The 15,130-nt window shown below is 40.7% G+C and overlaps 1 protein-coding gene across 5 annotated transcripts in view; it reads left to right on the top strand.

Moving 5' to 3' along the window:
* Positions 1 to 15,130, top strand: part of RAD54L2 (RAD54 like 2) — a 126,992-nt gene that overhangs the window by 32,285 nt on the left and 79,577 nt on the right. The gene's annotated exons all lie outside the window — the stretch shown is intronic.

Below are 15,130 nucleotides of genomic sequence, written 5' to 3'. Positions count from 1 at the left end.
GGGTCTCCAGTCTGCCAAGGTGCAGGAAATCCTTGTCCAACTTGATAGGTATACCTTGTTCATTGTGGTACTATCTTGTCATTTCTCACTGGTTAGTTTCTAGAGCTGTTGGTCTGTAATCTTTTTCTGGTACTGTGTTTCATGACTCTGGTACACCCAATGTTTAAGTACTGGCTCTCAGTCAACAGTTTCTTTTGCAAATGATAATTTTAGAGGCTTTTTCTGTAAAGGTGCAATCAGTGAGGAAGCCATAAAATGGCATGGTTAATCTTGGTTTGTGTTAATCCTGAGATTTGAAAAGTGGTGTATTTCATAGTTCTTGATCTGGGAAGCAGCCACCCTAAAGGCATTTGTCAAACTGCATGGATCCTTTTCATTCTTTTATGTAAGTGACATTCGTTAGAATCCTGTCAAGCTCAAATTATATATTCTTACACTCTTTATATTTTATTCATTATAAAGAGTGAAGTTCAGTTTATATGATATTAAATATGAAGGCAGAAATCTTAAGAGGCCTGCCCCTCATTCCCACCCAACCTAGTGCAAAAAGGTCTTAATGATGTGAACTTCATTAAGAACAGGAACATTTTAAAATGGGGACACTTGAATGTGAAGAGCCCATCCTGTCAGAATTGTTTGTTGTGGAAGCTCACGTTTTTTGGTCTGTCTTTAATTGGAGGGGTGAGGAGGAGATTCTGGAAATGACTGTAGGGTGTTTAGCAGTTTATGGATTAGCATGGCTAAGTGGCAGCCCCCAGCCTGCAGATTCCACCATCACCTTAGCTGGGGCTTTTGTTAACTTCACGGTTACGTAACAGTGAGTTGCACTTCTCAGTCTTGTTGCTGTGGTGATGTGATGGGCAGGAGGGAGGATTAGCTCCCTGTGCTGTCCTTTTTCTATCACTCACTCCCCTTCCCTTTTTTGGGCAGACATTTTTATTTTGGCTGCAGCCCCAGTGAAATGTCCACTTGAGAATAAGTCACAAGAATGTTTAATAACTACTTGTTGACTGAGTGACCAGAAGCTTGAAACTTCATTAACGCTCCTCCTGCAAACACAGTCCTGGAGTCTCTGTCTTTGAGATTTGGCAGTCGTCTCTAGGAGTTCTACTTCTATCCTTTTTCTTTGCTCTCAGTCAACTAGATTGTCTTGGACAGTGGTTGCCAGCAGTTGTAGGTTGGCATAGTGAGTGCTGATGAGGCAGAGATTGGGGTTTAATTCCTGGTTGCAGCCTTGCCCTGGTTAGAGAGAAACTATGCAGCCCCAGACTACACCCTTAACTGCACTAGGGTGAGTGAATGTCCTTGGGCACCAGGGGCTCAGGTGAGAGAGCATGGATATATTCAGGGTACATGTTAAGTGTACTCAGGGGAGAAAACGCTTTGTGAATTTCCTGATGGGCCCTTAGCATTGTCTTTCATTTTGTTATCACTTTACATTATAATTAGATTTGATTTGATATTTATTCAAATGATGAAGGCTTCTTTGGTGGCTAAAGTGACATTTCTTTTGATTCTTTCTGTTTTGGAGTCAGGTGGTCTCATCGTTTCTTGTTCTACAGCTGAGTTTTCTTCTTTAAAGCATGTATTTTTGCCACCCCACAGTGCCTGGCATGGTGTCTTTGTCATAGAAAGTGCTTATTAGACTTACTGGTTGAATAAATTGCTAACCTTTCTGACTTTTCATCATCAAAAAACATTTCAAGATCTATCCTGAAGTACAGCGCTGTCAGTGATAGGATAGTATCCATACACCTACAAGGAAGACCAGTTAATACGACTATTATTCAAATTCATGTACCAACCACTAATGAAGAAATTGAATATTTTTACCAAATTTTGCATTCTGAAATTGATCAAACATGCAATCAGGATGCATTGATAATTACTGGTGATTGAAATGTGAAAGTTGGAAATAAAGAAGAAAGATTGGTAGTTGGAAAATACGGCCTTGGTGATAGAAACTGTGCCGGAGATCAAATGATAGAATTTTGCAAGACCAATGACTTCTTCATTGCAAATACCTTTCTTCACTAACATAAACAGTGGCTATTTTATACATGTGGACCTTGCCAGTTGGAATACACAGGAACCAAATCGACTACATCTGTGGAAAGAGACAATGGAAAAGCACAATATTATCAGTCAGAACAAAGTCAGGGGCCAACCGTGGAACAGACCATCAGTTACTCACATGCAAGTTCAGGTTGAAACTGAAGAAAATTGGAACAAGTCCATGAGAGCCAAAGTATGACCTTGAGTATATCCCACCTAAATTTAGAGACCATCTCAAGAACAGATTTGATGTGTGGAACACTGATGATCAAAGACCAGATGAGTCATGGAATGACATCAAGGACATCATCTGTGAAGAAGGCAAGAGGTCACTAAAAAGACAAGAAAGAAAAGACCAAAATGAATGTCAGAAGAGACTCTGAAACTTGCTCTTGAATGTTGAGTAGCTAAAGCAAAAGGCAGAAATGAAGAAGTAAAAAAATTGAACGGAAGATTTCAAAGGGTGGCTTGAGAAGACAAAGTATCGTAACGACATGTGCAAAGAACTGGAGATAGAAAATCAAAAGGGAGGAATACGCTTGGTATTTCTCAAGCTGAAAGAACTGAAGAAAAAATGCAAGCCTCGAGTTGCAGTAGTGAAGGATTCCATGGAGAAAATATTGAACCACACGGGAAGCATCAAAAGAAGAAGGAAGGGAATATGAAGAATCATTATGCTAAAAAGAATTGGTCGACGTTCAGCTATTTCAAGAGGTGGCATATGATCTGGAACTGATGGTACTGAAGGAAGAAGTCCAAACTGCGCTGAAGGCATTGGCGAGAAACAAGGCTCCAGGAATTGATGGACTAGCAATTGAGATGTTTCAACAAACGGATGCAGCACTGGAAGTGCTCACTCATCTATGCCAAGAAATTTGGAAGACAGCTACCTGGCCAACTGACTGGAAGTGATCCAGGTTTATACCTGTTTCCAAGAAAGGTGATCCAACTGAATGTGGAAATTATCGAACAATATCAATATCACATGCAAGTAGAATTTTGCTGAAGATCATTCAATAGCAGCTGCAGTATATCAACAGGGAACTGCCAGAAATTCAGGCCAGATTGAGAAGAGGATGTGGAACCAGGGATATCATTGCTGATGGTCAGATAGATCCGGGCTGAAAGCAGAGAATATCAGAAAGATGTTTACCTGTGTTTTATTGACTGTGCAAAGGCATTCAGCTGTGTGGATCATAACAAGTTATGGATAACATTGCAAAGAATGGGAATTCCAGAACACTTCATTGCGCTCATGAGGAACCTGTACATAGATCAGAAGGTGGTTGTTCGAACAGAACAAGGGGGTACTGTGTGGTTTAAAGTCTGGAAAGGTGTGCATCAGGTTTGTATACTTTCACCATACTTGGGCAGTCTGTATGCAGATTAAATAATCCAAGAAGCTAGTCTGTATGAACACCAAATCAATAGTATTTACAATAGCCCCCAAGAAGATAAAATACTTAGGAATAAATCTAACCAGAGACATAAAAGACCTATACAAAGAAAACTACAAAATGCTACTGCAAGAAACCAAAAGAGACCTACATAAGTCGAAAAACATACCTTGCTCATGAATAGGAAGACTCAACATTGTACAAATGTCTGTTCTATCCAAAGCGATCTATAGATACAATGCAATCCTGATCCATATACCAATGACATTTTTTAATGAGATGGAGAAACAAATCACCAACTTCATGTGGAAGGGAAAGAGGCCCTGGATAAGTAAGGCATTACTGAAAAGAAGAACAAAGTGGGAGGCCTCACACTACCCTATTTTAGAACATATCTTACTACCACAGTAGTCAGAACAGCCTGGTACTGGTACAGCAACAGATACATAGACCAATGGAACAGAATTGAGAATCCAGGCATAAACCCATCCACCTACGAGCAGCTGATACTTGACAAAGGCCCAAAGTCTGTTAAATGGGGGAAAGACAGTCTTTTTAACAAATGGTGGACTAGATGAAGAAGAATGGAGCATCAGGGTTAGAGAAAGACTCACTAAAAACCTGCATTATGCAGATGGTACAACCTTGCTTGCTGAAAGGGAAGAGGACTTATAGCACTTACTGGTGAAGATGAAAGACCACAGCCTTCAGTATGGATTAGACCTCAACATAAAGAAAACAAAAAACCTTACAACTGGACTAATAAGTAGCATCATGATAAATGGAGATAAGATTGAAGTTGTCAAGGATTTCATTTTACTTGGATCAACAATCAACACCCGTGCAATCAGCAATCACGAAATCAAAAGACGCATTGCGTCGGGCAAATCTGCTGTGAAAGACCTCTTTAAAGTGTTGAACAACAAAGATGTCACCTTGAAGACTAAGGTGTGCCTGACCCAAACCATGGTATTTTCAATCGCATCATATGCATGTGAAAGCTGGACAATGAATAAGGAAGACCAAAAAAGAGTTGACGCCTTTGAATTGTGGTGTTGGTGAAAAATATTGAATATACATACCATGGACTGCCAAAAGAATAAACAAATCTGTCCTGGAAGAAGTACAACCAGAATGCTCTTTAGAAGCAAGGATGGCGAGGCTGCGTCTCACATATTTTGTACATGTCATCAGGAGGGATCAGTCCCTGGAGAAGGACATCATGCTTAGTAAAGTAGAGGGTCAGGGAAAAAGAGGAAGACCCTTTACGAGATGGACTGACAAAGTGGCTACAACAATGGGCTCAAGCATAACAGCAGTTTTGAGGATGGTACAGGACTGGGCAAGTGTCTTGTTCTGTAGTACATAGAGTTGTTATGAGTTGGAACCGACCCGATGGCACCTAACAGCAACAGTTGGCTTTTCCATTTGATCATTTTTTTCTCCAAAGTGACACATTTTTCTTCAGAATATTTCCTCAAGCTTTTAGTTCATCCCAGCCTTTGCCCCTAGTCCCTTCCACTCTGACAATACCTTCTAAGCGAACAGGGCCCTGTGTCAATTATTTTGACTGCTGTACCTCTCATTTGGTATGATGAAATTCGGCCTTGTTTTCGTGGACTAGCCTCTTTATCTGAAGAGTGATGAGAGGTGCATGGCTGGGCGTGTCACACACACAGGCCATGTTCCAGCCTTCGACAGATGACCCTTCTTCCCAGGGGTTAACTTCCATTATTTTCTCTTTACAGAAATGGAGTTTTCCTGCAGACTCTTATCTTACTTGCAAAATCTATGGCCTGGACTTTGTCCAGACTCCATATGCTTTTCCCCAGAAGAGTTAATAGAGAGTATTACTTTGAAAGAAGAAGCCTTTTTTTCTACTTCACTGTATTGGCTTTAGGTCAAGCTTGTCTTCTAGTTTTCTTTCTGATCTTGACTTCATGGTGTGGAACTCATACTTTCTTTCCCACTTATCTCTCCTAATACTCAGATGTCACTGTTTTCTTCAGCATTTATGTCCAGCATTAGACTAGAGGGAGATGCATAGGCTGACCTGATGTGAGATAGTGCAAGCACACAAAATAATTCTGAATGATATACATCTTAAGCTGTTGCTTCTACAGTGCATGTGCCTGCCTGCGTGGGTGCATGTGTGTGTGTATAAAAGAGCCCAAGTCAGAATCGGGGACAAGTTAGTATAACTTTAGCCATAAAGTAATAGTGAAATAATCTAGATTAAATTACATAAATCTCCTTAGGAGACTGTTCAGATCTGGGCCACATCTGCACAAGTGAGTCCAATTTCTACTTCCCTGTGGGGTACCATTTGTTTCACATGGATCAGGCCTTGATCCTTCCTGAGAGACCCCAAGTGAGGTTTTTACTTCAGACATGGTTCCAATTCCTGTTGGGCCCAGGGAAAGAGGGGGCAAGACCCTCCCCCTAGTAAGAGAGCATAGTGTCTGTGCTGGGGAATGCTGGAAGGCTTAATTAACCTTTTTAACCCTAAGTCATTGTGTCTTAAAGGAAAGGGAGTTTGTTACTAATTTGTTACTAATTAACTGTAACTATAGAGAATTTTTTTTTATAGAGAATAGTCAGTTAGGTAATGTTTCAGATTTGTACTTTGAAATAAGATACTTTTGTACTTCTCAAGTGTTGAAATCTTTGGAGAACCAGGAACAGAAGAACCAATTCTCTTCCTTGCTAACCGTTTTTTAAAAGGTTATTTATTTTCGTGACTAAATACTTCAGTTTGTATTCCCTAAGGACATTCTCTTGCATAACCGCAGAACAGTTATCAAAATCAGGAAATTTAATACCGATACAGTGTTGTCGTTAGGTGCTATCAAGTTGGTCCTGACTCACCGATGTACAACAGAATAAAACACTGCCTGGTCCTGTGCCATTTTCACATTGTTGCTTTGTTTGAGCCCATTGTCATAGCCACTGCGTCACTCCATCTTGTTGAGGGTTTTCCTCTTTTTTCCTGACCCTCTGCTTTACCAAACATGATGTGCTTCTCCAGGGAGTAGTCTTTCCTGATAATGTGTACAAAGTATGTAAGATGAAGCCTCACCACCCTTGCTTCTAAGGAACATTCTGGTTGTACTTCTTCCAGGACAGACTTATTCGCTCTTTTGGCAGTCCATGGTATATTCGTATTCTTCACCAACACCATAATTCAGATGTATCAGTTCTTCAGTCTTCGTTATTCGTTGTCCAATTTCTGCATGCATATGATGCAATTGAAAGTACCATGGCTTGGCTCAGGCACATCTTGGTCCTCAAAGTGACATCTTTGCTTTTTAATACTTTAAAGCCCCAATACTGGCCTTGATAGATATTTTTTCCCCCAGGTACAGGATCTAACCTAGGATCACACATTGCATTTTGTTGTTATATCTCCTCTAATCTGAATCATGTGGGAGAAGGATGTGGCAGTCTGCTTTTGTAAAGATTTACAGCCTCGGAAACCCTGTGGGGCAGTTCTACTCTGTCCTATTGCAAAAACCAAACCCAAACCCAGTGCCGTCGAGTCGATTCCGACTCATAGCGACACGATAGGATAGAGTAGCACTGCCCCATAGAGTTTCCAAGGAGCGCCTGGCGGATTCGAACTGCTGACCCTTTGGTTAGTAGCCGTAGCACCTAACCACTGCGCCACCAGGTTTCCCTGTCCTGTGGGGTCACCGTGGGTTGGAAGTGACTTGGGCTTTTTTTTAATCAGTTCTTAGAGGATAATTTTACATATATGGTGAGGATATCTACAGTTAGTCCTAGGAGCTTGTCTGCTAGTTCTCGTTATGATCCTGACCTCATAGCATTCTAGGGAAAGGTGTTGCCACCTTGAGAGGAAAGGGATTATGTTTGAATGGAACTCATTGGTGTAACTGAATTCTTCCAAATTTTAGCATGAGTCAGAATTGACTCCAGTGATGAGCTCATCTTTTGTCATTATATCAGACAGTGTTCCACTGCTGTTCATAAGGTTTTCGCTGGCCAGATTTTTTTAAGAAGTAGACCACCAGGTCCTTCTTCCTAGTCTTATTTAGTCTGGAAGCTCTGCTGAAACCTATCCACCATGGGTGACCATGCTGGTCTTTGAAATACCGGGCATAGCTTCCAGCATCACAGCAACATGCAAGCCACTACCATATGACACACTGATAGGCAAGTGGTGACTATAAAGATTACAAACTAGAAAACCCTATGGGGCAGTTCTACTCTCTCCTCTAGGGTATTTATAAGTTGGAATTGACTTGATGGCACACAACAACATATCACTTATATATTAAATTACTCTTATAATTTTTTATTTGAGTATAATATGAAACTGTTCCGTTTTTTAAAAAGTAATATTTGTTTTTGGTTCCTGTTCACACAGCAGGTTATGCTCTCGTTTAACAATTATTGCACACTGGTTACATTTTTCACAATGTTTTAACCTTCTCATTAATCCCCTTCCGGATATTTTGCCTCCAGTAATCTGGTTTCCCTATCCCCTTACCCTTTTATCTTTCCTTTAGAGTAATTGTTGACCGTTTGGCCTCATATAGATGATTTTTTTTAAAGGTGCACAGTACTTACTGATAATATTCTTTATTTTATGAGCCAATCTTTTATTTAGCTGAAAGGTAACCTTAGGGGGTGTTTTTGGTTCAAAATTTATGGAGTATCTCAGGGTGATAATCTTGGGAGTCCTCAAGTCTCAACTGGTCCAGTAAGTCTGGACCTTTTAAGAATTTGACTTCTGTTCCACATTTTTCTCTCTTTCTATTAGGATCCATTGATTGTGACCCTAATCAGAAAGGTTGTGAGTGGTAGCCAGGCACTGTCTAGCTCTTCTGTTCTCAGAGTAGATGAGGCCGTGGTTCGTTTAGACTGATAGTCTACAGACTAGTTTCTTCTCTGAGTCTTTGTTTCCTTTTTTCTCTTTTGCTCTGGATGAGAAGAAAACAATAGTTGTATCTGGAGGATACAGCTTCTCAGCCTTTTCAAATAATTGTGGATTTTCTTTGCTACCTATACCAAAACTCAGGCAAGTGGTAGTTTCTTAAACGTTAATTGCAATATGAAATTTGAAACTATATCAAAAATATTTTGTGCTCCATTACATGAAAATCCATTAGTCGATCCTGCATTTTGAGTGGATCTTTAACTCATGCATGAATTTTATTTTGTAGACCTCTTAAACGGTCTTAAGGGGCCTCAAGGGTCCCCAGACCATACTATGAGAATTGTTATTTTAGAATCGTGAAGGTATCTTGAAGATTAGCTCAGGCCCATCTCTCATCTTGACTGAAATAAGAGAGGTTGTTGAAGCCGAGGGAGAACTGGCTTGTCCAAGGTTACATAACTGGTAACCCGCAGAACCGTGGCTAGAATTTAGGTTTCTTGCCTCCAGTGCCCTTCACTGTGGTTTGTGCCAGTTTCTTGGGCCAGGCACAGCTTCATTGCCTCTTAGGAGAGAATTGTCTTGTTTTTATCCACCTTTTCTTCCTTACTTTGTGTTAAGTTCAATATCTCCAAAGTCTTATTATATTTCCAAGTGAAATAGGTTGAACTATGTCTGTCTAGCTCTGTGACTACTATGTGTGTATCTAAATGTGTTTGTAAGTATTTGACAGGTAAATGAAAGGTATTTGGGCTACATGGAAGTTTGAAGTACACATCTGGTGGGATTGGAGTAGTGTGTTTCTCTTACACAGGTACAGAGTTTTGAAATAACTTTAGAGGTCCCTAGTGGATCTCTTAGCAGGCCGGTAGGATCCTGTGGATACTCAATGAGTGCAATGTATAGATTGAACTCCATTTCTCTTTGAATTATATAAATTCTTTGACTAATGGGTTTCTTTGAAGGGGTGGTGCCCAAAGCTTTAGACTGAATGTTTTCCTGTTCTCAAAAGATTTTTTTTCTCCCAGGAAATGAGCTTAAATCCAGGAATCATTTATATTCTTCATGGAAATTTTTTTTTTTTTTTAATGGCACTTGCTATGAAATTGCTTTAAGATCATTTGAGGACATTTAATATTGCTCAAGGTCACTGGAATTAATGAGGAAATGGTGATTTGGAAAAAATTCTTTTATTTAAAAGGCAAGATCAGGATGCTGCCGAGGACTGTGAGGCCATCTCTGAAATGGCCCAGCAGTAAGGAGGCATTATGTGTGCCCATGGTTGTCTGATTTCAGTGTGGTCTCTTCACATCCGAGTCTACTTTGTGAACAGTGACTTTGCTAGGTTGTGTGTATTTTTTTTCCTGCTGTGCCCCCTCCCCCCCAGGAGTGTCTCTAAGGGCTGTGAACTTATGGTTAATTCTACAGATAGGTGTTTTTGTTTTGAATTTAGCAGGACAGAACAACCTTTTCTTTTACTCTCAAGATTGCTGTGAGGAGCTGGACTGGGACTGGCTGTGGGTTTCTTCATAATTTTAGCCTCTTTTTAGCAAACCCAATATAAAGGGGTTGGATATTTGCTTTTTAGAGTGGTTCTCCTTAGAGTTCCTTTAAATATCTAGTTCTTCAGGCTCATTAAAATAGAATTTGATTCCCAGAATTTGCTTCTTAGGAACACAAGCCCTCATTAAGGTGCGGCACGCCCATAATTACTTGCCAGGTTTCTCTGTATTAGAGGCAGAGCTCCTCTTCGCTAGAGTTTGAGGCAGTGTTTCACATGGAATGAGGAGCAAACATGGGAGATGTAGTTTTTTCTTTATCAATGTTTTTCCTCATTTCGGTATAACATTTCTACTAAGAGCTAAGTTCTTGAACAAGGGCTGCCGTTACTGTGTTCTGAAAAGTTGTGCCCACATGGAGTATCTGTGTATGCGTGTGCATGTGTGTGTATATGCATGTGTGTGTATATGCATGTGTGTGAGTGTAGCCTCTTAAAGGCGGGATGTAATTGACCATGCTGCTGCCCGGAAGGCCAGCTTTCGCCTGCTGTCTCCCTTTGCTGCCTTTTTGGAGGAGATCACTAGCAGCAAATCTTGCCCCCTAAGTAGCTGGTATGGTTCTAAAGAACTGAGAAAAGAATTTGTTATCTTTAAGAAATTTAGTGGTCTGTGGAGAGAAGAGAAAGAGAAGACCAAATCTGATGGGACTTTAAGAACTCCATCCCTTTCCAGCTCCTTCTCTCTTATGGGCATCTGGTGGTCTGGGTACTATTTTAAAGTGCCCTGTGTTTTTTAAAAGGTTTTGAGTGGGGGGCTGTCCCCATGTGTCTCGTATTTTTACTACCATATGTGTGGTTGTCCAATGTTTGGTGGGTGTTTCCTTCTATCTGTCAGGAGCATGGGATTGAGGTTGGTTTTGAAGATGTTGTTACCTAGGGGTGTTCAGAAGGCTTTTCCTTGTAACTGCTGATCTCTAAGTGATTCTCATTCTTCTACCACCACACAATTTCTTCTCTGGAATGACTGGTATTCAGATAACTTGAAGGTACTTGCTAATTAAAAATTGTTATGTAAAAGCCACTCCGTAATCAGCTAAGCAAGCAAAAAACACTTTCATCTCAAGCAGGCGATGATGAAAGAGAGGGACCGTGCTAATCATGAAGATTGATTTCCAAACACAGAGCAGTTGCTGATGAATTATCATCATACTAATATTTAGAAATAAATTCTGCCTTCTAGGTTTTGGGTTAAGCTGCTTATATCTAATTGATTTATTATTTCCTTCCTAAAACCTCCTAAATGAACCGAAGATACAAGATAATCGTTCCTACAAAGATTCCCAATCTGCTCTGGCACTAAGTGAAGGTAGCCCAGCATTAGTAATATTGACTTGTATTTGTAGATTGCCTTGCTTCCCTTATGCCTTAATGCCCTTTGCAGATGCTTTTGGAAGTGTTATAATGCAAAAATTTTAATTTTATTACTAAGCCATTTCATAGCTATTTTTTGCTTGGCTTGTCTTGAGAGGCTAAGTACCTGACTCATCTGGACACACACACTTAAAATTGTTATTTTAACTCTTAGCAGCCCTAAACTTAAGTTCTGGTTTTTCAAAACTCTAAAAGATCCAGTTTGCTTCATGTTTTGTTTTCTTTGTTTCTGTTTAGGAGAATATAGAAGTTGGTTCAAATTGTGTATGGGCCTTAATGAAAGATTTCAGTCTGTGGTAGTTTTTGTGTTGAATAATTAGGGGCTTGTGCTTTAGGTTTTTATTTTGGGAGATGGGAGGAATTTGAGGATGACTTAATTATTGCTGTTATTGACTGCTTGTCTTGTAAAAGATTATTTACCTTGCCCCTCCAACATTTTCTTATAAAAACTTCGAAACATACAGAAAAATCGAAAGAATCGGTCAGTGAATCTGCATGGTAACATTTTGCTATACTTTATCACATAGCTATCCATCTCTTTTTTTTACCCTCAGAAAGAAATTACCTTTGTAGTAGCTAATAGTAAAGTGCTGAGACAGAGAGAGAGAGAGAGAGAGAGAGAGAGAGAGGCACTGGTTGACAGAGACATACTCTACCTTCTGTTTCTGTCAGGAACTATAATGTGACCTTAATTACCTAGTTATTTTAGTGTGATTTTATTTTCTTAGTTCCTCCTATACAGAAGGGACATTCCTTTTCTGAGAATGCTGGAAAAGTGATTCCCTTGTGATCAAATCAAGCATTGTATAATTTGCTTTATTATCTGATAGTGGGAGAATCCTTGTCTCTGAAGATGTGGACTGTATGGAAAATGGTTTTTTTTTTAATAATTTTTATTGTGCTTTAAGTGAAAGTTTACAAATCAAGTCAGTCTGTCACATACAAGCTTATATACACCTTACTCCATACTGCCACTTACTCTCCCCCTAATGAGTCAGCCCGCTCCCTCCTTCCATTCTCTCCTTTCGTGACAATTTTGCCAGTTTCTAACCCTCTCTACCCTCCTATCTCCCCTCCAGATAGGAGATGCCAACACAGTCTCAAGTGTCCACCTGATACAAGTAGCTCACTCTTCGTCAGCATCGCTCTCCAACCCATTGTCTAGTCCCTTCCATGTCTGATGAGTTGTCTTCAGGAATGGTTCCTGTCCTGGGCCAACAGAAGGTTTGGGGACCATGACCGCTGGGATTCCTCTAGTCTCAGTCAGACCATTAAGTCTGGTCTTTTTATGAGAATTTGGGGTCTGCCTCCCACTGATCTCCTGCTCCCTCAGGGGTTCTCTGTTGTGCTCCCTGTCAGGGCAGTCATCGGTTGTGGCCGGGCACCATCTAGTCTTCTGGTCTCAGGATGGTGTAAGTCTCTGGTTCATGTGGCCCTTTCTGTCTCTTGGGCTCATAGTTATCGTGTGACCTTGGTGTTCTTCATTCTCCTTTGCTCCAGGTGGGTTGAGACCAATTGATGCATCTTAGATGGCCGCTTGTTAGCATTTAAGACCCCAGACCCCACACTTCAAAGTGGGATGCAGAATGTTTTCATAATAGGATTATTTTGCCAGTTGACTTATAAGTCCCCTTAAGCCATAGTCCCCAAACCCCCGCCCTTGCTCTGCTGACCTTCGAAGCATTCAGTTTATCCAGGAAACTTCTTTGCTTTTGGTCCAGTCCAGTTGAGCTGACCTTCCCTGTATTGAGTATTGTCCTTCCCTTCACCTAAAGTAGTTCTTATCTACTAACTAATCAGTAAATAACCCTCTCCCACCCCCTGTCCCCCCCTCGTAACCACAAAAGTATGTGTTCTTCTCAGTTTATACTATTTCTCAAGATCTTATAGTAGTGGTCTTATACAATATTTGTCCTTTTGCCTCTCATTAATTTCACTCAGCATAATGCCTTCCAGGTTCCTCCATGTTATGAAATGTTTCACAGATTCGTCACTGTTCTTTATCGATGCGTAGTATTCCATTGTGTGAATATACCATAATTTATTTAACCATTCATCTATTGATGGACACCTTGGTTGCTTCCAGCTTTTTGCTATTGTAAACAGAGCTGCAATAACATGGGTGTGCATATATCTGTTCATGTAAAGGCTCTTATTTCTCTAGGATATATTCCGAGGAGTGGGATTTCTGGGTTGTATGGTAGTTCTAACTTTTTAAGAAAACGCCAGATAGATTTCCAAAGTGGTTGTACCATTTGACATTCCCACCAGCAGTGTATAAGAGTTCCCATCTCTCCGCAGCCTCTCCAACATTTATTCTTTTGTGTTTTTTGGATGAATGCCAGCCTTGTTGGAGTGAGATGGAATCTCATCATAGTTTTAATTTGCATTTCTCTAATGGCTAATAATCAAGAGCATTTTCTCATGTATCTGTTAGCTGCCTGAATATCTTCTTTAGTGAAGTGTGTGTTCATATCCTTTGCCCACTTTTTGATTGGGTTGTTTGTCGTTCTGTGGTTGAGTGTTAACAGAATCATATAGATTTTAGAGATCAGGCGCTGGTCGGAGATGTCATAGCTGAAAATTCTTTCCCAGTCTGTAGGTGGTGTTTTTACTCTTTTGGTGAAGTCTTTAGATGAGCATAGGTGTTTGATTTTTAGGAGCTCCCAGTTATCTATTTTCTCTTTGTCATTTTTAGTAATGTTTTGTATTCTGTTTATGCCTTGTATTAGGGCTCCTAACGTTGTCCCTATTTTTTCTTCCATGATCTTTATCGTTTTAGTCTTTATGTTTAGATCTTTGATCCACTTGGAGTTAGTTTTTGTGCATGGTGTGAGGTATGGGTCCTGTTTCATTTTTTTGCGGATGAGTATACAGTTATGCCAGCACCATTTGTTAAAAAGACTATCTTTTTCCCAATTAACTGACACTGGGCCTTTGCCAAATATCAGCTGCTCATATGTGGATAGATTTATATCTGGGTTCTCAATTCTGTTCCATTGGTCTATGTGCCTGTTGTTGTACCAGTACCAGGCTGTTTTGACTATTGTAGCTGTATGGTATGTTCTAAAATCAGGTAGAGTGAGGCCTCCCACTTTCTTCTTCTTTTCAGTAACGCTTTAGTTATCCGAGGCTTCTTTCCCTTCCATATGAAGTTGGTGATTTGTTTTTTGAGGACTTGGTTTCATTCATCTTTATCCCTAGTGCCTAGATCAAGCATAGCATCTGGCACATAGCAGAGCAGGTCAGCGAATCAGGGAGTGAATGAATGAATAATTCGCATCCTCCTAGCTCTAGTGATGCAAAAACACAGTCCCTGCTCCTGGGGTTGTAATGTTGGGGCAGGAGGTGAGGCCATAGAAGGCAAACCACTTTGCCAGGTAGCCCATGTGGAGCCTTCACTGAAGGTCGTTGGTGTGGTCAGCAGGGCTACCACAAGGAAATATGGTCCCAGAAGACTGGGACAATTGGCAAAGGCTTTTTGGAAGAGATGGATTTGGAATTGGGCCAAGAGGAAGGGCTAGGCCCAAGAGTAGAGATTCCCACAGGGGCAATCCAAACTGGGGTGAGCCTGAGGCTAGCCACCCCGCATACTTGGGAGGAGCGACAGTGTGGTGAATAGTCAGCTGCCCACTGAAAGCCCTTCGTTCAAGTGTTTGGAGAGTCGATTGTCCTCCTTGTAGTGCTCCAGGCAGGACCTATTCCCTATTCCTTGAGCACTCCCAGCCACTCCCAGTGCAGAGCTCTGCCTGGAACACTCTCCTCCGGACGTTTGTGTGACTCCCTCACTCCTTTTTGTCCTCTTCTCAGTGAGAACTCCCTTGACCCTTATAGAAAATAGCAGCCTCTCTT

The sequence above is a fragment of the Loxodonta africana genome, chromosome 22 (genome assembly GCF_030014295.1).
Source record: "Loxodonta africana isolate mLoxAfr1 chromosome 22, mLoxAfr1.hap2, whole genome shotgun sequence".
Lineage (NCBI taxonomy): Eukaryota > Metazoa > Chordata > Mammalia > Proboscidea > Elephantidae > Loxodonta > Loxodonta africana.
The sequence above is the reverse complement of the archived record's forward strand: the minus strand, read 5'-3'. Positions and strand labels throughout refer to the sequence as shown.